The 27187-nt window shown below is 46.0% G+C and overlaps 1 protein-coding gene across 7 annotated transcripts in view; it reads left to right on the top strand.

The window, feature by feature from the left end:
* Positions 1-12546: 12546 nt before the first annotated feature.
* CSF2RB (colony stimulating factor 2 receptor subunit beta) overlaps positions 12547-27187 on the top strand; it is a 37092-nt gene continuing 22451 nt past the window's right edge. For 3 of the 7 annotated variants that reach the window (XM_010343504.3, XM_074391340.1, XM_074391338.1), the window contains exon 1: positions 26309-26533. The gene's annotated coding sequence lies outside the window, so the exon portion shown is untranslated. Of the gene's footprint in view, positions 12803-13492; positions 13659-26308; positions 26534-27187 lie in introns of those variants that run through there. The other 4 variants (XM_074391341.1, XM_074391339.1, XM_003932904.3 and 1 more) reach the window with 2 other exon arrangements.

The raw sequence follows: 27187 nt of genomic DNA, 5'->3' as shown, positions 1-27187 counted from the left end.
ACAGCGAGGAGAGAAAGAGACAGAAAAAAGATGAAAAGAAATCATGATTGGAAACTCTCCAATTTTTATTTTTTTAAAAACCACTGATCTACATATCCAAAAAGCTCAACAAACTTGAAGTAGTAAAATACAAAGAAAGCCACATTTAAACACATCATAGTCAAGATGTTGAAAGCCAAACTTAAAGAGAAAATCTTGAAAGCAGAAAGGGAAAAAAATGACTCACCACATAAAAGAGAATCTCAGTAAGACTAACAGCTGATTTCCTGTCAACCAAGAATCTTACATACAAAAGTCTATCATTCAAAAATGAAGATGAAATTAAAACGTTCCAAAATAAGCAAAAACTGAGAATATTCATTGTTAAGCAGACTTGATTTACAACAAAAAATTAAAGAAAGTTCACTCTAATGACTTCATTTTAACTTGATTAGCTCTGTAAAGGCTCTATACTGGGGTTAGAAATTCAACATATCTTTTAGGGGAGAATACAATTCAAACCAAACAGTATGCTAGAAAATATCCATTTAAGAAAAATTTTAAGAACTTGCAGGATGTGTTCTCCCAAACCCAGTTATTTGGCTTCTAGTTTCTTGCTTGACCACATTCACCAAGAAAATGTTCTGCAGCAAAACAACCAGACCATGGCTGGGACACGTTCTTTGAAGAATTATGAGCCTCACAAGAAGTAAAGGAGTTTTCCGATGACTCTTCCACTCCCCACTCTTAGGGACAAGCTGTGCAAGCTGACCCCTTCCCCCCACTCTGATTGCTCTGCAGCTGCATTCCTGAACCCCTACCTAGGTGCCACATCAAGGCTGCCAGACGTGCTACATTTAAGCAAAGCCTGATCCGGGCAGCTCAAGGGAGGATAGGGAAAACATGTTGGTTATCCATACTTGTAAATTCCTGTTTGACACATATCTGTAAAAAAACTCCTGGTTTCTCTCTGTTTCTTAAAAGACTGCCGCCACAGAGGACACAGGATGATGTATTGTAGGTCTGTTACAAGTTGACAAACTATCTCTGTGCCTGTTACCAGTGGATAGATTACTTCAGTCCTAAAACCCCCTTATGCCCCTCTCACCCCATATAAACCTCTCATTTTGTAAGCTCAGGGCTGCCTCCTCTGACTGTTACGGAGCAGCCTGGCAGGTTAATCAAACTTGCTTTCCTGACTTTGGGTCTATTCTCCTTTGTCTCGGCTACCCTTACACCCACCAAAAAAACTGTGATAGGAGCAGGAACCAGAATACAGAGCAGTTGGGGCGTTGTTCTGGCGTGCAGAGGCAGTACAGAATGCGGAGCCATGGAGAGGCCATGAGGTCAGGAGGCTGGGCCAGCAGCTTCTGTCACAGGCCAAGGCCCTAGAGGTGAGAGCTGAGGTGATCCTGAGACAGTGGCATTCCTGGCTTCCAGCAGAAGCAGAAGGAATTCTCCTGTGGAGTGAAGTATTTCCAGTTTAGGCTGACAGGAGTGTTATCCTGATTAACATCAAGCAAGAGGTTCATACTCAAAGATCACCATATCTGTGAGTGAGAACAGGCAGAGGCAGTAAACAGTAGCTTTAGAGCCCTGGGGACTACAGATTACTGAATTATGTGACCAAAATATTTAAAGAAATAGAGAACGTAATCATAAAGATGAATAAGCAAAAAAGAATGAGCAGGCAAGTTTTCAGAACTGTAAAGGAAATAAGGTATGAATGTTATCAGTATGTGTGTGTGTGTGTGTGTGTGTGTGTGTGTGTGTATGCACACATATATATTATTCAAAAGATAAGTTGGTAAAAAGCCCAAATTTATTAGTAATTCTGATACCATCAACATAGATGGATTCGATGTATGAGTTAAAAGATTGAATTATGCGTCATATATATGAAACATATATAAAAGGTCATGAAAATATTGAAAGTAAAAAAAAAAGTATGATATTCCTGGAAACTGCTAACCAAAAGACAGCTGGGATGTCTATACAGATTCACAGTCTACTTTTGTGTAGACTTGGCACTCGAGCTCACTTGGTGGCACTCCTTGACCCTGAACTGAATAGTTGCACTTACCAGCCATACGTGTCGCTGTTATTCCCTTGTATTTTATTGCTTTTGGAAGGATTGTAAGGGCCATTGCCGAGTTTAAAATGAGGAAACTGAGGCCAGTATAAGAAAACTAAATGCCAATTTATTCAGCTCCCGGACGAGGTTCCATGGTCCTGGGGAAAGGGGCCAGAGAAGTCGCAGGCAGTGTCCCTAGGCATGAGGTTTTATAGCGAGTGAGGGTGTCTTCATTGGTTATGAGGGAACAGGACGTGGTCGGGGCAAGCTGCTATTGGTAGGTAGGCGGGATTTCCGGTGAGCGGGCTGCCCAGGGGGCGTGGAACATGGACGGGGCAAAATGCTATTGGGTAGGTTTTGGCGGGGCTTCTATTAAATTTTGGCGGGGTATTTTCAACGGCGGGCTTGGTGCCCAGCACGGAGTGGTGACGTAGTTTTCAGGAGCGGAGAGGGATGGGCGTGTCCGAGCTCCCGGCAAGGCAACCGGCCTTACAAGGATGACTTTTGATTTTATGTATAACTGAAGTAAGAACATGTCAAAATCAGAAGCGGAGAGCTTTTGCTGATAATGAACCTGATGAAAATTGCGGTGGATTTGCTAGGTAATGTTATCTGATGAAAACCTTGGCTCCGATCAACTGGCAGTGAGCATCAGACTGCTCTGCAGAATGGCTGATGAGGGTCCACCAATTGCTTACCCCTTGTTGACTGTTCTTGGTGTACCACATGCTACAGGAACACACAGGATACCTTCGGAGGTAAATGGAAAAAGCCAACGTCCACCATCTTCGTAGGATGCATCCAATTTACTGTCTATGATAGCATGGGTAACCAGAGACATATTTTCTGATGGATTAATAACCTTTTCATACCAGCGGTACAAACTCATTGCAAAGATTCTGGCTTGGACAAAAAAACAGTTGTTAGATGTTACCATTCCTAGAAACTGTTACACATACCTCCCTCCCAAACATTTTGTGGAAAAGCAGTTTCAGCTTTTATTTCCCCTAGGGGAATACGTGCATTTGAGCCTGACTGCAAAGAATTTTAGAGGAAGGGTAAACACTTTTTCAGCCTGTGTGCTTGCTGCAGTCACAGGGCCTAAGATTCCATGACTCCTGAAAGAGTCCAGTGTTAAGAATGTCAGGTACACGGTTGACAGCGTTTGGAATGATGCTGGTAAGACATTAACACAGGCTTGCCGCAGACTCTCACCATACGGATTCTTGCAAACAAGTCTGTACATAAAGGCTTTGCAGAATTTTTTGTGACTAATGAGAAAATGATGATGTAAGACTTCATTCTTGCACAAAAAAGTTTATCAAATAAAAGTGGAAATAACTGAGAAGAACTGATACCAAAGAAATGTTGAATACCGCAACTCTGTTCATTCTTTGCGTGGTAGGGAAATTACTGACAAATACAGATAAGGGTTGACGGTAATTGTGATGATGATGACGATGCAAATAACACTGAGTAAAACGTTCCCAATAAAAATGTGGTGAATATTGAGTTGGTTAATTATGGGCCTTGAACTATTCACAATGAATCATGAGCAGGAGATAATGGAAAATTACCCAATTAGAAACAGACTTCTCAAGTAGGCATCCAATGGAATAGGGCCCCGGAAGAAGTCATTAGAAAGGCAATTGATGGGAGTGTGTGCCTTGGTTTGAGGACCCTGTTCCTGGTACATCATGAGATGTCCAGTAGGAAAAGTGTGGCATCCTCGAGTTAAGATAATTCAAGGTGCATTTAATAAAGGGACTGTTTACAAAGACGTAGGGATCACACAGGAAAACTCGAGGAATAGTTCAGTATCCCAGGGATTGGACCTCAGACCTGTTACATTCCTGGGCCCAAAGGAATGAAGGGAACGAGTGTCTACAAAACCTGAAAGGAGGGGATTGTGTAGACAGGACCTCCTTAGAAGGATGGGTGATCCTTCTGGTGTGAGATTGACCCAAAGTAACCCTGCGGGGAGGGGACCAGAGGAAAAAATACCCCCCACTCCTCTCCTTCCCCCTTCTGATCTCAGGAGAGGGGTTCCCCACTGCCAAACAGAACTGGAAGCCCTAGGGCCGGACTGTTACAATCCACACACGTTACTTCCCAAGGTAGAGAGCAGGGCGGAAGAGAGACAGCGCAGATGTGAGTGGGGAAATGAAGACGTCGGCTCCATCCACACCGTTTGCCCCTCACTGGATACGCTCATCCTTTAGCCAAGTGAGAACTCCACGTTCCCAAGACAGGGAACACAGGAACTGATGGCACTGTCGGGTCATATCAATACAGACAGACTCCCACCGGAAACTGAAAGTGTTTGCTGCTACAGGTTTTCTTTCTATAAAGCGGTGGAAGGGTGATGACTGAAGTAACATACACATAGCTGTTAGAGTCCCCACATCCGCAGCCGGTCACGTGTCCAAAGTGGCTATTTTGAGCTACCTGTTCCCACTGTTCATTTCATGTTCCTCTTTCCTCCGCTAGTGTTTACGTGGTAGAGTGACTCAAGACTTCATTCATATCTGAGTTCTTGTTAGCCTTGTCTTTAGCAGATTGTCTCAGTGTTGCATTGACCAGGATTATTGAGTAAGAAGATACTAAGAAGCACCTATGTGACTCGCAGGGGGATCAGACATAGTCCTCTCTACCTCCCTTCCTCAGCAGTGACCTCATTTCCTCCTTGGTAGCGAGGATCAATTACTCCAGCCAATACAGTGACCTCTTTCTCCACCACTGGCTCAATGGCACAGGGAGGGTCAAATGGTTCAAATTTCTAAAAAATGTCACTTTGTATATGCCACAAATTTTCACATGTCCCGTTGTCATTTGATTGTAACTATTCTTTAAATTCAATTAGGATTATACTATTTGAGCTATCAGTCACTTAGAAATGTGTTTTAAAATTTCCAAACGTGAGGATTTTATTTTTTATTTGTTTGTTTTTTGGGTTTGTTTTTGTTTTTGTTTTTGTTTTTGTTTTTTGAGATGGAGTATTGCTCTGTCGCCCAGGCTGGAGTGCAGTGGTGTGACCTTAGCTCACGGTAACCTCCACCTCCCAGGTCAAGCGGTTCTTCTGCCTCAGCCTCCCAAGTAGCTGGGATTACGGGCATGAACCACCATGCCCAGCTAATTTTTGAATTTTTAGTCGAGACGGGGGTTTCACCATGTTGGTCAGGCCAATCTTGAACTCCTGACCTCAAGTGATTCGCTGGCCTAAGCCTCCCAAGTAGCTGGGATTACAGGCATGAACCACCATACTTGGCCATGTGAGGATTTTATAAAAACGTTTTCTTTTTCTTTTTAAAGTATCCTTGCACATTTTATGCAGATTCATGTGTCTTTCATATCCGTCAGTTGTAGAGACCAAGCTAAGGGAATGAATCAAAATCAGCGGAGACAAGGGTGAGGTTTCTCAAACTGAAACATCCTGTTTGTGTCGGGTAAAGCCACCTCCACAGAACATCGTGAGTCCTCAAGTAGGAGGCCTATCACCTGTTGCATGTGGTGATATAGCACTTCGTCTCTTCCTTATAGCCTCGTGAAATAAAGAGAAAGTTTGTTCAAGACTTGACCGTAGTGTTCACCGCCCTAGGATGTTACAAGAAAGTAAGTGAGAACAATAACCCCAGGACAGGGAGGCTGCTGCCACTGCTCAAGCATCTACAGCATTTCCCTGGAGGGACGCAGGAAGGCAGCAAAGAGACATTCCCCAAATAAACAGTGAGGGAAATGCAGCTGTCAGAGTCATAGTGTGGGGGCTAAAGTGACTCCATCTTGGAAGCTGATCCACCATGTTTACTTCTGATTAACCCTGGTTCCTGGAACGCCCCTCAGACTCCATTTTATCTATTGTTCTTTTTGTAAGGACACAAGCCCACCGTAAATCCTGCCTTTTGATCAAATTAAGCATGTGTACCCTTTCTTTACGGTGGGTAATCCCTGAGTCTGGGGATAATGGTGTGGAGATCTACCTGTTTCACAGCTGTTCAAGACCATGCTTCTGTCTCTAAGATCTCAGATAAAACCACCCCATAACAAGCTGGATTTGTCTGCTTCCTTCTCTGGTTTCCTGGCTCCTATGTTTGTGGGTCGCTTTGCATGCCCAGCCTTAAAAAAAACACTTTTAATGGTCAGATGTAACAATAGAGAAAGTACGTGAAAGAAAAAATTAGCAAGCTGAACTTCCAAAATCAGAAGGCAAAAAAAAAAAAAAAAAAAAAAAAAAAAGAACAATAGAATTAGCTCAAGGAGGGAAGTAAAGACTTATAAAGATAAGACCAGAGCTCAACGTCACCACTGCCACCACCAACAAAAAATATGACAGAAAAGGTCAACAAAGCCAAAATTGGGGTCTTAGGAAAGACTATGATAAAGTTGATGAAGGTAAAATGAAAGAAGAAAAAATAGTATTAGGAATGTAAATGGACCATAATTATAGATAAAACAGAGGCTTAAAAGACACTGAGCCAGGCATGGTGGCTCACGCCTGTAATCCCAACACTTTGGGAGGCCCAGCCTGGCAGATCATGAGGTCAGGAGATGGAGACCATCCTGGCTAACACAGTGAGACCTTGTCTCTAATAAAAACACAGAAAATTAGCCAGGGGTGGTGGCACCTGCCTGTAGTCTCAACTACTCAAGAGACTGAGGCAGGAGAATCACTTGAATCCAGGAGGTGGAGGTTGCAGTGAGCATATATCGCGCCATTATACTCCAGCCTGGGCAACAGAGCAAGACTCCATCTCAAAAAAAAAAAAAAAAAAAAAAAAAAAAAAGAAGACAAGACACAGAATTTCATCAAAAGCTTTATATTCTAAATTTTAAAATTTAGATTAAACAAATACTTAGAAAAGTATAATTTGGTTTAAAAAAATCAAGAGAACTGATAGTTGAATTTTCCTTTGTTAAATAAATTGAAGCTGAAATGTTGCCTCCCCAGTCACATACAGTTTTCTGGGCAAGTTCTACCGAACATTAAAATAGCAGATTATGCTAATATTACCAAAATATCATCCAGAAAATAGAAGATAGACTATTTCCCAACTCGTCTATACAGCAAGAATCATCTTGATGCCTGTCTTAGTCTGTTTTGTGCTGCTATAGCAGAATACCACAGATTGGATCATTTATAAAGAACAGAAATTGATTTCTTGCAGTTCTGGAGGCTGGGAAGTCCAAGGTCAAGGCACCAGTAGGTCGGGGTCCATTTTCTCTGCTTCCAACATGGCACGTTGAGGGCTGCGTCCTCCAGAGTGGGGGAACACTGTGACTTCACGTGGCAGAAGAGCACAGAAGGAAAAGGGTAAATCCACGCCTGCAAGGCCTTTTTATCACAGCAGTAATCCATTAAACGCTTCCCAAAAGGTTCCACATCCCACACTGTGACATTGGAAATAAAGTTTCCAACGCAGGAATTTTAGGGGACACATTCAGACCACAGCAATTCCCAAATAGACAAAAGTAGTACAAGTGGTCAAAATTGTAAACCAATCACACGTGAAGATAGAGAGAAACATTGGCAAGCTAAATCCAGCAGGAAACATACCTACACACAAAGATCATATAAATGCCTACATTTGGTTTAACCCAGACATACGAGAAAAGCTTTGTGTCTAAACACATATAAATATTATTCACCATCGCATAAGAGAATAAAGGAGAAAAACTACATGATCATCTCAACAGATGTGGGGGAAAAAATTGATACAATTCAAGACCGAGTCATAAATTTAAATTAAACACACGTGCACGTCTCCCACACCTCTTAGTATACTAGGAATAAAAGGGAAGTCTTTCACCTCATAAAGGCTCTCTTCAAGAAAACCTGCAGCAGACATCATTCTATCATTTAGTAGAAGCATATTAGAATACAGTAGCAGTTCCTTTACATGGTAGAAAGGCAAGAACAGGCGTCCCCCAAATACGGCCTGCGGGCCGCATGCGGCCCCCTGAGGCCATTTATCCGGCCCCCCGCCGCACTTCAGGAAGGGGCACCTCTTTCGTTGGTGGTCAGTGAGAGGAGCACAGTATGTGGCGGCCCTCCAACGGTCTGAGGGACAGTGAACTGGCCCCCTGTGTACAAAGTTTGGGGGCGCCTGGGCAAGAATGTCCACTATCACTCATTTACCAACACTGAGTGGCCCAGCCAGGCCACCAGGGCATAAGAACTGGAAAAAGCATATCTGTTATTATTCACATTTGCTGTAGTCATCTGCATTGAAAACCCAGTAGAAAGTATAGGCAAATCATTCACTATGATAATAGAGCGTCACTTTGTGGCTGATTCTGTTAATGCTAAAAATTGATTGTCTCTCTATACAACAGCAATAAATAATTTGAAAAGAATTCTTTTTTATTTTTGCTTGGAGATGGAGTTTTGCTCTTATTGCCCGGGCTGAAGGCAATGGCACGATCTCGGCTCACTGTAACCTCACGGGTTGAAGCGATTCTCCTGCCTCAGCCTCCCGAGTAACGGAAATTACAGGCATGCATCACCACACCCCGATAATTTTGTATTTTTAGTAGAAACAGGGTTTCTCCATGTTGGTCAGGCTGGTCTCAAACTCCTCACCTCCGGTGATCCACCCACTTCAGCCTCCCAAAGTGCTGGGATTACAGGAGTGAGCCACTGCGCCCAGCCAAGAATTCTTAATAGATGCCATTCATAACATCGACAAAATCTTAAGGTACTTGGAAATAGATCTAACTAAAGGTATGCAACACCTGTATGTATAACATGGTAAAACTTAACTGGAAGTTAAAGAAAACTGAAATAAATGGAAAGACAGCCCACGTTCATAGCTTCAATATGAAGCCAATTAACGATCAATATGAAGTTCACTACCTTCAGTGAGAAGCTAATATTGCGCCACTGCCAGTTCTCTCAACTGATCTATAGCTGGCCATAGGTTTGATGCAAATAGAAAAACATCCCAATAATTTCTTCTTTTTGTTTTATTTTGTTTTTGTGTTTAATTTCATAAACTTTTTCTAACATTTATATGGAAGAGGAAAGGACTTGAAATAGCTAAGGTGCTCCTGAAGAAGTGTGAAGTGAGGAGAGAGATCTCCGGGATAGGAAGAATTATTATACAGCAATGTGAATGAAAACAACGTAATCTTGTCCCAGGGACGGATAATTTAGCAATGAAGCAGAATAGAGAGCCCCAAATACTCGATCTGTGATAGAAGTAGGTTTGCGGGTGAGTTGGGGGAGAGAGAACTAAAATCAAAGAATGATGCTTGGGCAATCGCTAGACCGCACGGAATACGAAACGGATGAGACGGGATCCCTAAATTGGCCACCATTCCAAAAGGCAATTTTGTGCATTAACTTGCAAGAGGGAAATGTGATACTTTGAGAAGATATGTAGGATACTATGTACCAAATCTTGGAGTAGGGAAGAGTATCATAAATAAAACAAAAATAAATATTAATAAATTTGACTGCATTAAGCTCGAGACGTTCTCTTCATCAAAAGATACAAGAGAAGGGGCACACTGGCTCAGCCTGCTACCCCAGCACTTGGGAAGGCCCAGGTTGGAGGATTGCTTGAAGCCAGGAGTTTGCAACCAATCTGGGCAACAAAGTGAGACCTTGTCTCTACAAAAGACATTTTAAAGTTAGCTGGCGAGCCTGTAGTCCCAGCTACTCAGGAGGCTGAGGCAGAGGAATCACTTGAGCCCAGGAGTTCCAGGCTGCAGTGAGCTACGATTGCACCACTGCATTTTAGCCGGGGCGACAGAGACTCTGTTAAAAAAAACAAAACGAAACAAACAAACACAAAAACAAAAGCAAAAAGAAGACACAAGGAAGAGAAGATTAGCCAAAAACTAGAAGATATTTGCAAGACCTGTGTTGGAAACAGATATTCGGTGCTGCCATGAAGAATCAGCACTGAGACAAAGGATCTCTTAGCAAGGCCATCTTGACTTTCTAGAGAAAGGGTGCTTCTCTTAGCTATCTTGCTGCGAGAGCATAACAAATAAAGGGAAAGCAGACGTATTTATCTTTTACTTATTTGGGGTTGTCTTTACTTATTTGGGGTTGTATTTGATCTCTGTTGGCTGGAGTTAGACTTCACAATCTAAAAGTAAACTCTTGGCTAACAACTTAAAACTTTCCTAAACAGGTCAAAGCAGTGGGAACAAAAGGAGAAGAGGAAGTTGAACTATAGAAGGGGCAGGAAGTTGCTTGCGAAAGGACTTAGAAAAGTAGTAACGTAAATACCTTAAAGTACAAGGACACAGAATGTTCTACATGCTTGTGAGCATGTCAAGCATAAATATCTTGGTTGAAGCATAAGGACATAGGATGTACTTACTCTTTTGTAGCTAACATCTACATCTAACAGCTACATAGGACAGGGCTTATTAACAAAGAGTCGCTAGTAAAAAGCAAGGAGGCTTTGAAGAAAGTTAGTCTTTAAAACAGACTATTATTTCTAACATTTGGTATTATTATTCTTTAACAAGAAAAGAAACTTTAAAGAGGAACTTTTCTACTTCCCAAGATGTGCAACTGACAAAAGATTAGTATCTAGAATATATCAAGAATTCTCACACATTAATAAGAAAAATACAGACAACTATATAAAAAATGGGCAAAGCCATGATGAGATATTCCACTAAAGAGGAGGAAAAACACAAATGGTCAATAACTATGTAAAAAGATAGTAGTGATAAGAGGAGTACAGTTAGTTCAATCTCTTTGGAAGACAGTTTGCATTTATTTTGTAAAGTTGAACGTTCTCATATCTTATGACTCAGCAATGAACTCTTGCATGTGACCTTGGGACATAAGCAAAAACATTCACGGCAACTCTCTTCCTAATAGCCCCCAACAAATGTAAGCAACCCAAACATAGCTCCAGAGAAAAATAGGTTCATACAGTGATTATGACAACAATGACATGAATGATTCTTAGAAATGTCATTAAATGAAAACTCAACTATCAGAAGATAAGTTTCTATTTTTTAAAGCTCAAGGGCTATGAACAGAAATAGCAGATACAAAATGTAGGATAGTGGTTAGTTCTGGGAGGGAGGTAGCAAATGCATAGGAGAGGAAGACATAGGTAGGTGTCAGTAACCAGTACTGAAATTGGTTGGAGTACTTGGGGTTTAGTGGGTGGAGGAGTGCGTTCCCAGCTGTTCATTATACTTTATGGCTTAAATGTACATTACACATAATCTTTTGTATGTGTCAAATGTGACATTAAAGATAACATATAGTTGGGCCGGGCGCGGTGGCTCAAGCCTGTAATCCCAGCGCTTTGGGAGGCCGAGGCGGGTGGATCACGAGGTCAAGAGATCGAGACCATCCTGGTCAACATGGTGAAACCCCGTCTCTACTAAAAATACAAAAAATTAGCTGGGCATGGTGGTGCGTGCCTGTAATCCCAGCTACTTAGGAGGCTGAGGCAGGAGAATTGCCTGAACCCAGGAGGTGGAGGTTGCGGTGAACCGAGATCGCGCCATTGCACTCCAGCCTGGGTAACAAGAGCGAAACTCCGTCTCAAAAAAAATAAATTAAAAAAAAAAAAGATAACATATAGTTTACAAGTTTAAAAGTTGGTTTCCATAAAAGATTCCTACTTTCCAGTTTTGGCACTTTGACTTTGTAAGAGTCATTGCCGAGTTTAAAATGAGGAAACTGAGGCCAATATAAGAAAAATGCCAATTTATTCAGCTCCCCGGCGAGGTTCCACGGTCCCGGGGAAGGTGCCGGATTTTTACAGCTATAGCCTGCGAGGATGAGCAGGATGCTCTGATTGGTTATGGGGAGCGAGAGTCAAATGGAGTCGGGCTGCCATTGGTTGGAGGGTTGGCGGGCAGACGCGGCAGGGCTAGGTGTCGAGTGCAGAGCCTGGTGCCGGGTGCAGGGCGAGGTGCTGAGTGCAGAGCTGGGTGCGTTGCCACGCTGGGGGAGCTACGAAGCAGAGCGAGGTGTCGAGTGCAGAGCGTGGTGCTGGGCGCAGAGATGTGACGTCGGTTTTGGGCGCCAAGATGGGTAAGTGTGTCCGAGCTCCTGGCGAGGCAACCGGCCTTACAGACTTCTTTTTGCATAAATGCATTCTTTGGATCTGTTATGCCAGGAGAGCATTGCTGGCCACGTGGTAGGAATGGGGTTTGCCTGAAAGACAGGTTGGGATGAGGCTGTTTCGAGCCTCCCCTTGGAGAGGAAAGGGTGAGGCAGGAGTTGAAGCCTAGCCTTGCCAGCTGGAGGGACCTAGAGCTGTCTTCCCGGGCTGAAAACTTTGGGACTTTCCGCCTTTGAAGTTCTGGTTACTGTTCTGTTTCCCTGAGAACAAGTGCCGGGAATAACCTTATAATAACCATGGGTTGGAGGTTTTTCCTTAGGGAGAATGAGGAATGGGATGAAGGAGAGGAGGGACAGGTTCAGCTGGGTCTGGGAGCTGGGGTGGAGAGGGGGCAGTTCATGCTAAAAAAAGAAAGGCAGACAGCCACCCACTTAGAGGTTGCTAGGAAGACAATGAAAGAAAGCAGGGGAAGTCACCCCCGTGGTGGTGAGTGAGTTCTCATTCGGTTAGTTAAATAACCAGGTGATATTCCGTTGTTTCAAAGAGTCTAGGACCTCCCCCCTTCTTGCTCTCTCTGGCCCCCTCGCTTGCCATGTGACACACCTGCTCCTGCTTTGCCTTCCTCCATGAGGAAAAGCCCCGGGCCTCCCCAGAAGCTGAGTACATGTGGCACAACGCTTCCTGTGCAGCCTGCAGCACGGTGAGCAAATGAAACCTCGTTTCTTTATGAATTATCCAGTTTCAGGTATTTCTTTACAGCAACACAAGAACAGACCGAAATGCCAGCTGAACAGCTGCCCCTCCTCACAGATTGCAGGTTCATCTTCCTCCTCCTGATTTTTCAGTTTTTATAAGGTTAACCTCTTCCCTTTGGCAAAGGGTCAAAACTGCTTCTTGCAGTTGTTAGCACCGTGATACCTTACAGTTCTCTCTCTCTTAATCTTTTAGTTATCTGGTTAACAGTTTTATACTTAATTAACAAATCTTTATGTTAAGCTCCTTGTGGTCAGATAATTGATGTGATTTCTGTCTATAGGCTGGACCCTGACTGATACAATAAGTATAAATTAATCATTTATTGCATGTCATTGCCTGGGACTTAAAAGGTCTGTATTTCAGACCTCATTATAAATATTATTATATAAACTAATCAAAGAAACAGTCCCCTGAACTAGCCTCTCTCTAGCTCTATTCCCAGCCTCTTGGGTTAACAACGTTCTACCAGCTAGAATGCTCTTATTTCCGGGAAATAATAATACCTTTTTAAATTTATACATGCTACCTTTTCAGAGTTTATTGTGTGCCACATATTTTCATTTTCTTATTTGGTCCTCATAACAACCCCATGAAGTAAATACTATTATTGGTATTATCTGTTTTGCATACAAAGGCATTCATACCCAAAGAGATGAAAAGACTTGCTGAAGGACAAGCTGCAGGCGGCAGGGCCAGAAATCAGCCCCAGGTGGACTAACCCGAGCCCGTGTTCTTCACTTGTTGGTTGCCACTGGCGTGGAAAGAAACCAGCTCTGAATCCCAGCTGTGCCACTAACGAGGTGAGTGACCAAGAGGTCGGGGTTTTGGCTGGGTGGCTCTTGGGAGATGGCAAGCTGAGGAGGTGGAGGGAAGGAGACCAAGGGCTGGGTGCTGACATCATCAGGATTGCTGGGTGCTGGCCAGATCATTGTGGAATGAGCTGCAGAGGAGCTAAGGTTTCTAGAAGGCAGGAATGAGGGAGAGAATCGCCCTCCAATGGATCGGGCTGCAAGGAAGCAGTGTGCCCAGGGAGGACAGGCCTGAGTTGGCACAAGAGGGTTGCATGAGTGTCCTAGGGCTGCCAGAACAAAGTACCACACAGGTGGCTTCAACAACAGAAATATGTTGCCTTCATCCTGGAGGCTGGAAGTCTGAGACCAAGGTGGTGTCTACAGAACGTTTCCTTCCAAGGGCTGTGAGGGAGAACCCGTTCCAGGCCCCGCCTCTTGCTTGTACATGGTATGTTCACCTAGACATGGCGCCGCCTCTGAATGTGTGTCTGCCTCAGCATTTCTCCTCTGTCCAAGGACGCCAGTCATATTAGATTCGGGAAGCATTCTAATGACCCCATTTCCGTTTTGTTACTTCCGTAAAGACCCTTTCTTCAAATCGGGACATATCCGGAGGTATCGGGGGTTAGGACTTCAACATGTGGATTTGGGGGTAACACAGTTCAACCCATAACAGGAATGAAGAGAACAGTCAGAGGAAAGGAGCAGGAGATGTTCTGGACCATGAGTCCCCACGGGAACAGGGAAGGGCTTGGGAAGGGATCAGACGGGGGTCCTGGGAAGAGGACTGACATATGGAGGATTTAGGGATGAAGAGCTGGGGCTTGAGGGACGCCCTGGGAGCCTGGGTTTCTGGCAGTGACTAGGGAGAGGCAGCAAGTTGATGTGCTGTGCCTGGCCATGAGGGTAACCTTGGGGAAGGTGGTGACCAGTTCCGCCCGGCCTGTCGCCACCGGACAGCTGGCCTTTCTTCCATTCTTGGTAATTTGGGGTCAAGTGGGAAGTAAAGGCCTCCTCAGGGCCCACTCCCTTAGGCAGCATTGAGAGTGGGGGTTCATCCTCCTGGGAATAAAGGGACAGGAGGTCGCCTCCAGGGCCACAAAAGCAGAGCTGGTGTCACTGAGTGTCCCTGACGGTTCTGCACACGGCAAGGGAAGGGGATATAGTTTTGCGACCTTTGTGACTCCTGTCAATCAGATTTTCTGCCTCCATCAAGTTCCCTCCTGTAGTCAGCAAGAAAGCAAAGAGGCTGAGACTCTAGAAGGCCCTCCTGGCTGGTATGAGTGCCCTGATACAGGGGGCAGGAACCCCTGAGGCTGCAGGGGCTGGGGCCCCTTGAGAAGAGGCGGGCAATGCGGGGAATTTTGGGCACCCACAGGGGGGCCGGCTGCAGCTGCGCTGTAGGCTGCCCTATGGGCTGGGCTGGGTGAAAGGAGCCACTGGGGGTCGAGTCCCTGAGACAGCTCCGAGGTGGGAGGGACCTTGATGGCCCCACATCATCTGAATCCACTCAGCTCTCCTCATCTGCCTCCCACCAAACCTCAGCTCCTACCTGTCCTGCCAAATAAGTCCATCTGGTGTGAGCGGCCCCATGTGTCCAGCTAGCTCCCCGCCCCCATGCCAGTCACCCCGGGACACATGCTTACCACTCCTCTGTCTTACTATCAGACGATCACTAAGGAAACTATCAATTTGAAGGAATCAAATGATGCAACAAAGAGAGGTCGGGTCAAACCACAGTCCAGAGAGAACCAGGGTCTCACAGAGACCGCAGGGGACTTGTGCTTGGAAGTAGAGACAGAGTCTGAGCTCTCCATGCATCCTGGACAGGTCCCTGCCAGGGGACAACCTGCCTGGTTCCTGCCTCCTGGTGCCCCTCATCCGCAGGCTGGCAGCTCAGCTCCATCTCCAGCCCTGAGACATGCCCTGACCCAAGTCAGGGGGGACTTCCAGGAGGAAGCCTGCTGTTGCCCAGTGCTCCTTGATTCTCGCTTCTCATTCTGGCACCAGCTTTGATTCTGACAGCCGGGGCCCACTTACACCTGACAGCTGAATGCCTACATCCCTTCCCATGGCCTGGAAAGCTCAGAGTAGAGACTGCCTCGCCCTTCCCCATCCCAGTTCCCCTCCTACCCCTGCACCCGGGGCCCAGCTCCCTGTTGACAGCCAGCACCTCAGAACAACCTGCTTTTCCCATCACTGTAATTAGCCTGGGGGTGGGGACACCCCTCTTGTTGGGCAGCTTTTACCTGCCAACAGTAATGGCCTGAAGTCCCTTAGCCCTGAAGCCTCCTACCTGGAGAGCTTGAGAAAGAGCCCCATCTCTAAGAAGGGAGGGTCGCTTCTTGAAAAGGTGTTTTCCTGCAACTTCTCACTCAAGAGCAGTTGTTTTATCTGCCTCTGCGGTAGATGAGACGCTGATGGCTCTTATCTTCCTCGTGACTGCCAACCACACAGTTCGGTTCCTGGTATCTCCTTTGCTACACTGGCCCAGCCCTGAAAACCAGAACATGGTTTCAGGAGAAGGGGGTTTGGGTTCCCTGTGTTTGACTCAGGATGCTCCTGCTGGAGATGTGTGTTGGGCACTTTTCTGGCTTTGGAAGAGCTAAAGATTCAGGGCAAAGTCATTGAGATGGTGCAGGGACGACGGGGAGGTGGAGCAGACAAGGCCTTCACGAAGGGGAATAGAATACACCCCGTATGAGTGAGTACAGCAGAGTGCTGTCAGCTGCAAGCAACTGAAAAACCACTGAAAGTAGCCAGCGAACAAGGGGTTTGTCGTTGCTCAGACACAGTCTAGAGACACAGTAGTGCCACGCAGGGCCGCATAGGGTCTCAGCCTCTTCAAGAACCCAGCTGCTTCCCCTCTTTCCACTCTGCCAGTTCAGAATGGGAGTGACAATGGCCGAGGGGATTCCAGATATCACATGCAAACGACGATGCCCACAGGTAGAAACAACAACTTCCCTTGCAAGGTTTTCCTTCATGTTTCATTGGCCGGGTTGAGGTCACGTGTCCCTTCCTACGCCAATCACACGAAAGAAAAAAATTACTGTGAGTACCTTCAGCTAATCAAGTTCCACCTTCTTGGGACTGGGGATAGGAATGTATTTTTTTTTTTTTTTTTTTTTTTTTTTTTTTTTTTTTGAGACGGAGTTTCGCTCTTGTTACCCAGGCTGGAGTGCAATGGCGCGATCTCGGCTCATTGCAACCTCCGCCTCCTGGGTTCAGGCAATTCTCCTGCCTCAGCCTCCTGAGTAGCTGGGATTACAGGCACGTGCCACCATGCCCAGCTAATTTTTTGTATTTTTAGTAGAGACAGGGTTTCACCAGGTTGACCAGGATGGTCTCGATCTCTTGACCTCGCGATCCACCCGCCTCGGCCTCCCAAAGTGCTGGGATTACAGGCTTGAGCCACCGCGCCCGGCCAGGAATGTATTTTATATCCAGGGTCTAATGTTTCTAAGATCTTTGGTTCTTGGAGGTCTGTATCTAGTGTTGGTTGTTTCTGCTGACTCTCACCCATGGTGGCTTGTTTCCTTGGGAGTTTGGTGATTGTTAATACGGGCTCCTTCATGGAAGCATATGGCGATGTGGAAAGTCAACATGGTTCAGTGAAAAGAGATGGTGTCTTCTACAGTCAACCAGAATCTTGTGCCTGAGTGACATCTGGGATCCAGCTCTTTCATTGTTCCTCTGGGTGACTGACTGGTCAAGTTGGTGTTTGTACTGAGTCACGTGGTTACACATCCATGTTGTTATGCCTGTTCCCTGTCAGCATGACCGCCTGGAGGGAAGCAGGAGCCAGGAACAGGCAGACAAATGTGTTCTCTCTCCTACACCCTGCCTTTTACCCTCCACAGCCTTCTACGTGATCTGCCAGAACCCCACCCCTTCCCAGTTCCTGAGATTTAGTTACATAGAGGAAGTCAGAGTGGCAGGAGGGCAAGGTCTTTGCCTTTCAGAAACAAAAAGGAGACTGTTTATGTATTCAGGGGTTAGGGTGAGAAACAGAGGTCTGGGTTTCACGGTGAGTGTGCGGCTGAAATTCTCTATGGGACACGAAGCTTGAGATGAGCCGAGAGCACGTATGGGGACTTGGACACGCCACCACCTAAGGGATGGGCAGAGAAAGACGAAATGACGGAGACTGTCCAAGAGCCAACAGAACGAGCTTGTCCAACCCGTGGCCTGTGGGCCACATGCAGCAAATTCATAAAAACATGATGAGATTTGTTTGCGATTTTTTGTTTTTTTGAGATGGAGTCTGGCTCTCTATCACCCAGGCTGGAGTACAGTGGCGTTTGATCTTGGCTCACTGTACCCTCCATCTCTGGGTTCAAGTGATTCTCCCGTCTCAGGCTCCCGAGTCGTTGGGGCTACAGGTGCCAGCCATCACGCCTGGGTAATTTTTTTTATTTTTAGTAGAGATGGGGTTTCACCATGTTAGCCAGGATGGTCTCCTGACCTCATCATCCACCCGCCTCGGCCTCCCAAAGTGCTGGGATTACAGGTGTGAGCCAATGCTCCTGGCTGATTTCTTTTTTTTTTCTAGCTCACTGGCTATTGTTAGTGTTCGTGTATTTTACGTGTGGCCGAAGACAATTCTTTTTTCAATGTGGCCCAGGGAAGCTAAAAGACTGGACACCCCTGAGCTAGAGAAAGGGAAGAAAACAGGAAAGCGTGAGGTCCTGGAGGCCGAGGCACAAACAGTTGTCCAGAAATGACAGCTCAGCAGTGCCAAATTCTGCTGCCACTGAATGGAAGGTAGTTCTAGAGCTGGGCAAAAGGAAGGTTCCTGTCGACAAAGCAGCATTTGTGGAGCAGGTTTCACTGGGTTGGAAAATAAGTGAGGGAAGAAATGCGGCCAGTGAGTGCGGATGGGCCCTTAGGAATGCTGGGCGCCTCCTCTGCTGAGGTGTAGCCTGACCGTCCCAGTTAATGCTGGAACCTGCCCTCCCATCACCTGTCCCTTCCCCTAAAATGTCTGCTGCTTTGCTCCATTGCACTGACACTCACCTTCCAAAACGTGTTTGCCTTGCGTTCTTTGCGTAGTAAGTTCACTGCTGATTGTGTATCTCCCCTGCAAGACTGTAACAGTCTCAAAGGCAGAAACCTACACCTCTTTTGGTCACTATATGTCCTAAGTGCCCAAAGCAAGGGCTTGGCTCCCAGTAGGTGTTTAGAAGGGTCGGTTCAATGGATTGAATGACTGAATAGGGAGAACCACAGTGGGAAGAGGCTTGGGGGTGAAAGAAAGACTCTGCTTTTAGAGCTGTGTGCAGCCTGATTGTTTATGGCTGAGAAAAACAACTTACTTTGAAAACATTAGAAGAGAGAAGTGGGAATTCGTGACATAAGATCTTAGGAGAGATGAGTTTCAGAGCAGGCTAGGGGAAAATAACCTGGTTTAGGGAAGCTGGGAAGAGTGAAGTTACCTACGGGTAGAAGGCGGGCTTCTGGGGTGTCTTAAATAACTGTGAGGGGCTTAGAGTCAAGGCCCTGGGTATTGGGAATTCCCTGGGTGATGGGTTTTTTCTCTGTTTGTTTGTTTGAGACAGTCTCACTGTCGCCCAGGTTGGAGTGCAGCACTGTGATCTCGGCTCACTGCAACCTCTGCTTCCCAGTTCAAACGATTCTCCTGCCTCAGCCTCTGGAATAGCTGGGATTATAGGTGCCCGCCACCATGCCTGGCTAATTTGGTATTTTTAGTAGAGAGTGGGTTTCACTATGATGGCCAGGCTGGTCTTGAACTCCTGATCTCAAGTGGGTTTTTTGTTTTTTGTTTTTTGTTTTTTGTTTTTTGTTTTAGCAAGGGAGCAACACATCACTCTGGTGACAGCTCAGGGTCACTGCACAACTCAGGAGACACCATTTACAATCCCATAGAACACAGTGTGAATGGCGCCCCCTGGAGTTGTGCAACATGGCAGCCCTATGAGGAAGGGCAGCTGCTAAGAGAGATGTGAGGCAGGACCCTCTGGTGGGAAGCTCTTGGAGACTTCAGATCTTCCTAGGGGTTTGCAGAAGGGACAGCAGAATGATCACAAGCCAACCTGACAGCAGGTGGGAAGGGAAGAGGGCTGGAGGGCCTGGGTGTACCTTGTTTATGGGAGGACCTTCAGGACAGGGGCTGGCTGTGCTAGGGAGATAATAAATTGAGGTTTTGATAGTTGCAGTTGCTCAAGAACAAAGAAGGAAGTCCACTTAGATATGGTAACATTGAAAAAAAATATGATACTAAATAATTCCCACATAAGACCCATAGAGGGAATTTAGCACTTACCCCAGAAAGCACTATTGGAAGAATCTGGGACTTTTGAGATTGATGTAGGGTGGCCACACATGCCCTAGTAAAATCATCTTTTAGTGTCTTTCCTACTTGATCCAATTGCATCCTGTCCACTCCATTCAACTATATTCTAGTCCATTCAATAGACATTAATTGAGCATCTACAGTTCCTCAGCATTGGAGATAAAAAAAAAAAGAAGTGGTATAATCCCTGCTCCTGATTGGCTGTCAAGCTAGCCAATGGAGAGACAGAAACGCAAGGAGCTGCAACTGAACGTGGAGGATGCTCACCTAGGGGTTCTGCAGAGGAACAGGAGAGGGCAGAGGCAGGATCTCACCTAGTTTCCTGTGCATGTGGGGCAATGTTGAGCCTCCCTTGGTCATCTTTCTTCCCAAAGTCCCAGGAGCCGGAGCCTATGGGCGAAGAACGAATAGAAAGCTCCAATCCTATGTTCACTCCTGGATTCCTCACTGAGGCCATAAGAGGTAGCGCTGGCCTCAACTCAGCCCCCGAGTGGCTGTGACCTTGGGGTGCCACCTGCTACCTGTGAGCCTGGAAGTGGATCTGGGGTGAGTCCTGTGGGAGGTTCCCTTGACTGCATGGTGTTCTCACCATTAGCCAGGTCAGAGAGTAGATCCCAAGGATGATGAGTTGGAGGGCAAAAGCCACCACCTCCAGGAAGGCTGCCAGATCCACCTTTTGCTCTGCCTGGCAAGAACCTCCACAGATTCCAAGGTCTAGCTCCGGGGATGCCTCCTCTGTGGATTCTCCTCTGATCCCTGCCGAGATGAGTCTCTGGCTTCCACATGCTTCTACTTTGAGTGGGGATCCTCATCCTCCTGGTGCATGGGTCAGAGAGGACCCCTGACTCAGAGTAGAAGCACGCCCTCTGTAAATTGTGAATTCCGTGATGTAATCTCCATATTTAATTACCTGGCACATAGTAGGAGTTCAGTGCTCCTTGAATGGGTGAAGACATTAACAAATGTCAAATCACATATCCTCCATAACCCAGTGCCCATGGAAGTCTTCCCATGCCTCCTTTATGGAGAGTCATCTCTCTTTTCCCCATACTCCAGTAGGATGCTGTTTGAATGCCTGTGCTAGAACAGGGCTGGCAAACTTTTTCTGTTAGGGGCCAGATAGTAAATATGGCTTTGTCAGCCATAAAGTCTCTTGTTTTTGACTTTACTTTGTGATTACAGCACAAAAACATCGTGCAGCCACAGAGAACATGAATGTAGCTGTGTTCCAATAAAACTATCTATGGGCTGGGTGTGGTGGCTAACTCCTATAATCCCAGCACTTTGGGAGGCCGAGGCAGACGGATCAGTTGAAGTCAGGAGTTCAAGACAAGCCTGGTCAACATGGTGAAACCTCGTCTCTAAAAACACAGAAATTTGCTGGGCGTGGTGGCGAGCACCTATAATCCCAGCTACTCAGGAGGCTGAGGCACAGGAATAGCTTGAACCCAGGAGGCAGAGGTTGCAGTGAGCTGAGATCACACCACTACACTCCAGCCTGGGTGATGGAGTGAGACTGTCTCAAAAAAAACAAAAACAGAAACAAAACTATTTATGGACACTGAAATTTGAATTTCATATAATTTCCACATCACAAAATATTACTTATTTTGCTATTTTTTCAACTATTAAAAATTAAAAAAAAAATTTAGCTCATGGGCTGAACTAAAAGAGACTGCGTTCTATTTTAGTGTGTAGACCAGAGTGCACCAGCACCTGCTAGAGAGCTTAGTAAGATCGGCTTGCTAATAGGCTTATTTTGGTCTCGCCTATTAGTCTCCAAAAAGAAAAGGCGAATTAGGAACACAGCCTTTGGATGCAGATGGGTCTGCATGAATATTCTGATTGCAGACTCCCTCTCTCTTTTCCTTCCTTTTCGGTCAAAGTCACTGGGCAGGCCGGCTAGGGGCCAGAAGGCAGTTCGAGGGTAGCCAGGACTCAAACAAGGAGAAGGTATCAATTTCCTAGGGCTGTCATAATAGAAACTGGGTTGCTTAGAACAACAGCAAAGTCTTGTGTCACTGTTCTGGGGGCTAGAAGTCCAAAGTCAAGGTGCCCTCATGGTCATACTCTTTGATGTCTCTAGGGAGAATCCTTCCTGCCTTTCTCCAGCTTCCGGTGGTTACTGGCAATCTTTAGTGATCCTTAACTTGTGGGATCCTGCCAGTCACATGACTTTCTTCCTGTGTGTCCTCAGTTGTTTCGTCTTTAGGGCTGCTGTCTCCGTGTTCCCATTCACTCTGTAGATCGTTTCCTTTGCTGTGCAGAAGCTTTTTAGTTGAATTAGGACCAGCTTGTCAATTTTTGTTTTTATTGCAATTGCTTTTGGGAACTTAGTCATCAATTATTTCCCAACACTGATATCTAGAATGGTGTTTCCTAGGTTTTCTTCTAGGATTCTTTTTTTTTTTTTTTTTTTTTTTTTTTTGGAGACAGAGTTTCACTCTTGTTACCCAGGCTGGAGTGCAATGGCGCGATCTCGGCTCACCGCAACCTCCGCCTCCTGGGTTCAGGCAATTCTCCTGCCTCAGCCTCCTGAGTAGCTGGGATTACAGGCACGCACCACCATGCCCCCAAAAAAATACAATAATTTTTTGTATTTTTAGTAGAGACGGGGTTTCACCATGTTGACCAGGATGGTCTCAATCTCTTGACCTCGTGATCCACCCGCCTCAGCCTCCCAAAGTGCTGGGATTACAGGCTTGAGCCACCGCGCCCGGCTCTTCTAGGATTCTTATAGTTTGAGGTCTTATATTTAAACTTTTAATCCATCTTGAGTTAATTTTTGTATATGGTGAAAGGTAAGGGTGAAAGGTAAGGGTCCAGTTTCATTCTTTTGCGTATGACTAGCCACCTATAACAGCACCACTTACTAAATAGGGAGTGCTTCCCCCATTATTTATTTCTGTCAACTTTGTTGAAGATCGATAGCGGCGGGTATGCAGCTTTATTTGTGGGTTCCATTGGTCTGTGTGTCTGTTTTTGTACCAGTGTCAAGCTGTTTTGATTATTGTAGCCTTCATATAGTTTGAAGTTAGGTGATGTGATGCTCCGGGCTTTGTTCTTTTGGCTAAGGATTGCTTTGGCTATTTGAGCTCTTTTTTGGTTCATACGAATTTTAGAATAGTGTTTTTTAATTCTGTAAAAAACAACAGTGGTAGTTTGACAGGAATAGCATCGAATCTGTGGATTGCTTTGGGTGGTATGGCCATTTTAATGATACTGATTCTTCCACTACGTGAGCATGGAATGTTTTTCCAATTGTTTTCGTCATCTATAATGTCTTTCAGCAGTGCTTTGTAGTTTTCCTTGAAGAGATCTTTTACTACCTTGTTTAGCTGCATTCCTAAGAAGTGTGTGTGTGTGTGTGTGTGTGTGTGTGTGTGTGTGTGTGTTGCAAATGGGATTGCATTCTTGATTTGGCTCTCAGCTTGAACTTAATTCGTGTATAGAAATGCTACTGATTTGTGCACATTGATTTTGTTTCCAACTTTACACAAGGGAACTTTTGGTGAAGTCTTTAGGGTTTTCTAGGTATAAAAGCGTATCATCAAGGAAGAGAGAAAGTTTGACTTCTTCTTTCCCTATTTAGATGCGTTTTATTTCTTTCCCTTGTCAGATTGCTCTGGCTAGGGCTTCTGAATGACAGAATTTTTAAAAATCACTATTTGGCAATGATCGTCCTGATGTTTTGTTAAATTAAGAGCATCATTGCATATTGAAATTATTGGAGTGTGGGAGTGGGATGACAAAGCTAAAAGGTGTCTCCCTACCAAATGCTTATAAATTTTGGAAGGGGAAATAACTTTACAGTAGAGAAGCTTGATTGATGTCAAGTTAATCAAATGATCAGAGCAAACAACATTAGTGATGGAACAGATGGACAGTGAAGGCTGATAGAACTCATCGAGAATAATCCAGCATCACTTTTATGTTATTTTGGCCAAAAAAGTATAACACAGGCCTAATTATCAGACAGAGCCAAATCGAGGGACATTATTCAAAACAACTAGTTTACAGTCTTGAAGATGTCAAGGAAAAAAAAAAACTTTTTCAAATTGGAGACCAGAAAGACATGGCCACTAAGAGCCACGCACTGTCCAGATGGACCCTTTGCTACAAAACACATTATTGAGACACCTAGTGAAACTCAGAAGGGCTTTCCACATCAAGGGTATGTGAGAGTTCTTTGTACTGTCCTTTTAACACTCTCTGTATTTTGAATAGTTTCAGAATAAAAATGGAAATGGAAAAAACATGCTGTATTAACATATCCTAGTTACACTACTTTTGACAAGTGGTTTTCCTTTCCATGCCTCGCTTTCTTCACCGGTAAGTTGAGGACAGTAACAGCTACATGAAGGTTATTGGGGAGAGAAGCAGAAGCACTGAACCCAGGATCTACTCACAGCATAAATGCTCAAGCCCCGGTCATTGTGACTACTACATTCTTGCCAGCGTTTTCTTGGGCTTCTTAGTCTCTAAAAGATCATCAATTGCAAGACACGGTATTTTACATACCACTGAGGGGGAAAAGATTCAATGAATTCCTGACAGCGTGATTCTTCTCACTTAGAACTTTTAATACTTATCGAGAGAAGTCTTTTGGACTTATTCAAATGTAGATTTTTATTCTCTACTGCTCTGATGACTTTTTTTTTTTTTTAATTTAGTTTTTTTTTTTTTTTTTTTTGAGACGGAGTTTCGCTCTTATTACCCAGGCTGGAGTGCAATGGCGCGATCTCGGCTCACCGCAACCTCCACCTCCTGGGTTCAGGCAATTCTCCTGTCTCGGCCTCCTGAGTAGCTGGGATTACAGGCACGCGCCACCATGCCCAGCTAATTTTTTGTATTTTTAGTAGAGACGGGGTTTCACCATGTTGACCAGGATGGTCTCGATCTTTTGACCTCGTGATCCACCCGCCTCGGCCTCCCAAAGTGCTGGGATTACAGGCTTGAGCCACCGCACCCGGCTCTGATGACTTTTAAAAGGAAAGGATCGGTCAAGTGAATTGTTTGAGGTACTCCTAAGGCTTCTTCATATTTTGGGTCTGGTGTTCAGAGTCATTTTGACTTAGAGTCTCAGGGTCTTCATTTCTCCACCAGACAGCATCCTCTGTGCCCTTGCAGGCTTCCAGTCCCGAAGCCTCCTAGTCCCACCGAGGAGCTCAGGAAAGCCAGGCAGAGTGGGGACACCGGGGAGAGAAGAAATGCCGCGACGTTGCTTTAATTCCACCCTCTCCGGCCTCAGAGAAACCCCTGCAGGGTCTTTTTATGCCGGGTATGGATGTCACCCTGGTCTGGTTGGAGTGCCTGAGAGAACCACATGCCTTCCTCCCCCTGGGGCTTTCTCTGCTAGAGTGAGGCCCCACCAGCTACTCCTGGCCAGCCCTGCCCTTCCTGGTAGGAGGAAAGCAAAGAACAATCAAGCCAGAATTCCAGTGGCTTCAGAGCAGCTTCCTGCCCCTCCATTCCCTCCATTCCCCTCATTCCCACCGGCTACCCTCTCCCCTGGAAGGCAGCCCCACACAGGAGGAGCATGATTGCATTTTGTTGTGTCTTGGCACTGTGACTCATCCTGTCTTTATTCAAACTTTTCATATTTGGTTCACCATGAATACTTTTTTGCATTCATTGGGGTTTTTTTTTTTTAACCATATTGCATTAAAATATGACATCTCGATTACTGAATTTCGAGATGCCTGTTTACATTTTGAGCCTGAGAGAGTGCCTCATTCACCTTACCTTAACTCTGCCAGCCCTACTGTGCTCCGGGAGCTATTCAGTCATTCATTCATTCACTCATTCGTTCATTTGCACACAGTCACTAAAGATCTCCTCTGTATCAGGCCATGTGCTAGGAACAGAGGAGACCTTTAGTCTGTATTTGGGAGAGAAATGCAAGCTGGACACAAGCCAGCCCTGAAGATAGTATTAGGGGAAAGACCGCCATGAACACACATGACCATATTGCACCTGTTGGGGTGGGGTAGCAGGTAAAGAGGACGTCAGGGAAATCAAAATGCCGCCAGCTACCACGTGTAGGGGGTTCTCATGTGCCCAGCCCTGAGCTAAGGTCTTTCTACACAGTAACTGGTTGGATTCCCTCAACAGTCCTTCCAGGTTTGCAGATGCTTCCGTGAAAGTAACAGACAGACGGATGTCCCGAGGCTTGGAGAGGTAACATGCAGGTAGTTTGCACAAGGACATGCTTTAAGAAACAGTGGACTCGGAAGTCCAGCCCGGGTCTGTCTGGCTCTGGGCTCAAACCAGCCATGGTTACTGCAGCCCCTTCCACCTGCATCCCCATCGAGTCAGGGAAGGTTCCGTGGAGGAGGCCCTGCGTCAGCTGAGGCTTGAAGGAGCCCTTGGGAGTTTATAGAAAGATAAATCGGAGTAGAAGGCCTTCTGGAAGTCAGAAAAGTCACGTGCACTATCAGCAAAATGGGCCTGGACTGGTGCTGCTTCCTCTTTCTGCTTTTGTTTCCGACAACAGAAATAGGAAGCGTGGGAGGCTCAGTCTGGCTGGAGGCTTCAGAAGAAGGCTGGTCTCTCCCGCCACACAGAGGTACGGCCCGGCGTCCAGGAGCAGGGCTGAGGGGCGGGGTCAGAGCAGGAGGGAATGTGGGGAGTCCAGGAGGGAAAAGGACAGGGGGAGCCTGGGGGGGCGTCCCGTGGACAACTGTGCCCTGGGGACTTAGCGGAGTTAGGGCTGGGACTCTTGGGATGACCTGAGTCCAGACTCCTGGGGCAGCCGGCGGGTGGGGAGACAGCCAGGGGTGCCAGCTGCTTGGGGGTTGGACAAAAGCTTTGGGGAGGACTCGGTGTCACCAGCGGGATCTGGTTGGTCCTGGCGGGAGGACGCCTAGTGCGGTAGAGAGAGCTCAGGCCTGCGAGTCACTAAGATGCTGGTGGTAGTGACAGCACCCCGTCTCCACCCTGGGCTTCTGTCTCCTCATCTGTGGAATGGGGAGCGTGATTTAGAAAGAGAGAGAATGGATGCCTGTGTGTATGCCTGCGCGTGCATTTGTGTGTGTGCTGATGTGTGTATCGTGCATGTGCATGTCCCTGGGGACGCAAGAGAGCCGAGAGACTGAGAGGCAGAGGGTGAAACCTGGAACCTTGCTGCCCTGAGGCCCAGTGCTGGGCGTGGTGTGGCTTAAGCTCACGTTGAACTTAAGAGCCCAACCTTTGCCCAGAGACATAGCAGGCACTATCCAGC

Source organism: Saimiri boliviensis, chromosome 21 (genome assembly GCF_048565385.1).
Source record: "Saimiri boliviensis isolate mSaiBol1 chromosome 21, mSaiBol1.pri, whole genome shotgun sequence".
In the NCBI taxonomy this organism is placed as follows: Eukaryota; Metazoa; Chordata; class Mammalia; order Primates; family Cebidae; genus Saimiri; species Saimiri boliviensis.
The sequence above is the reverse complement of the archived record's forward strand: the minus strand, read 5'-3'. Positions and strand labels throughout refer to the sequence as shown.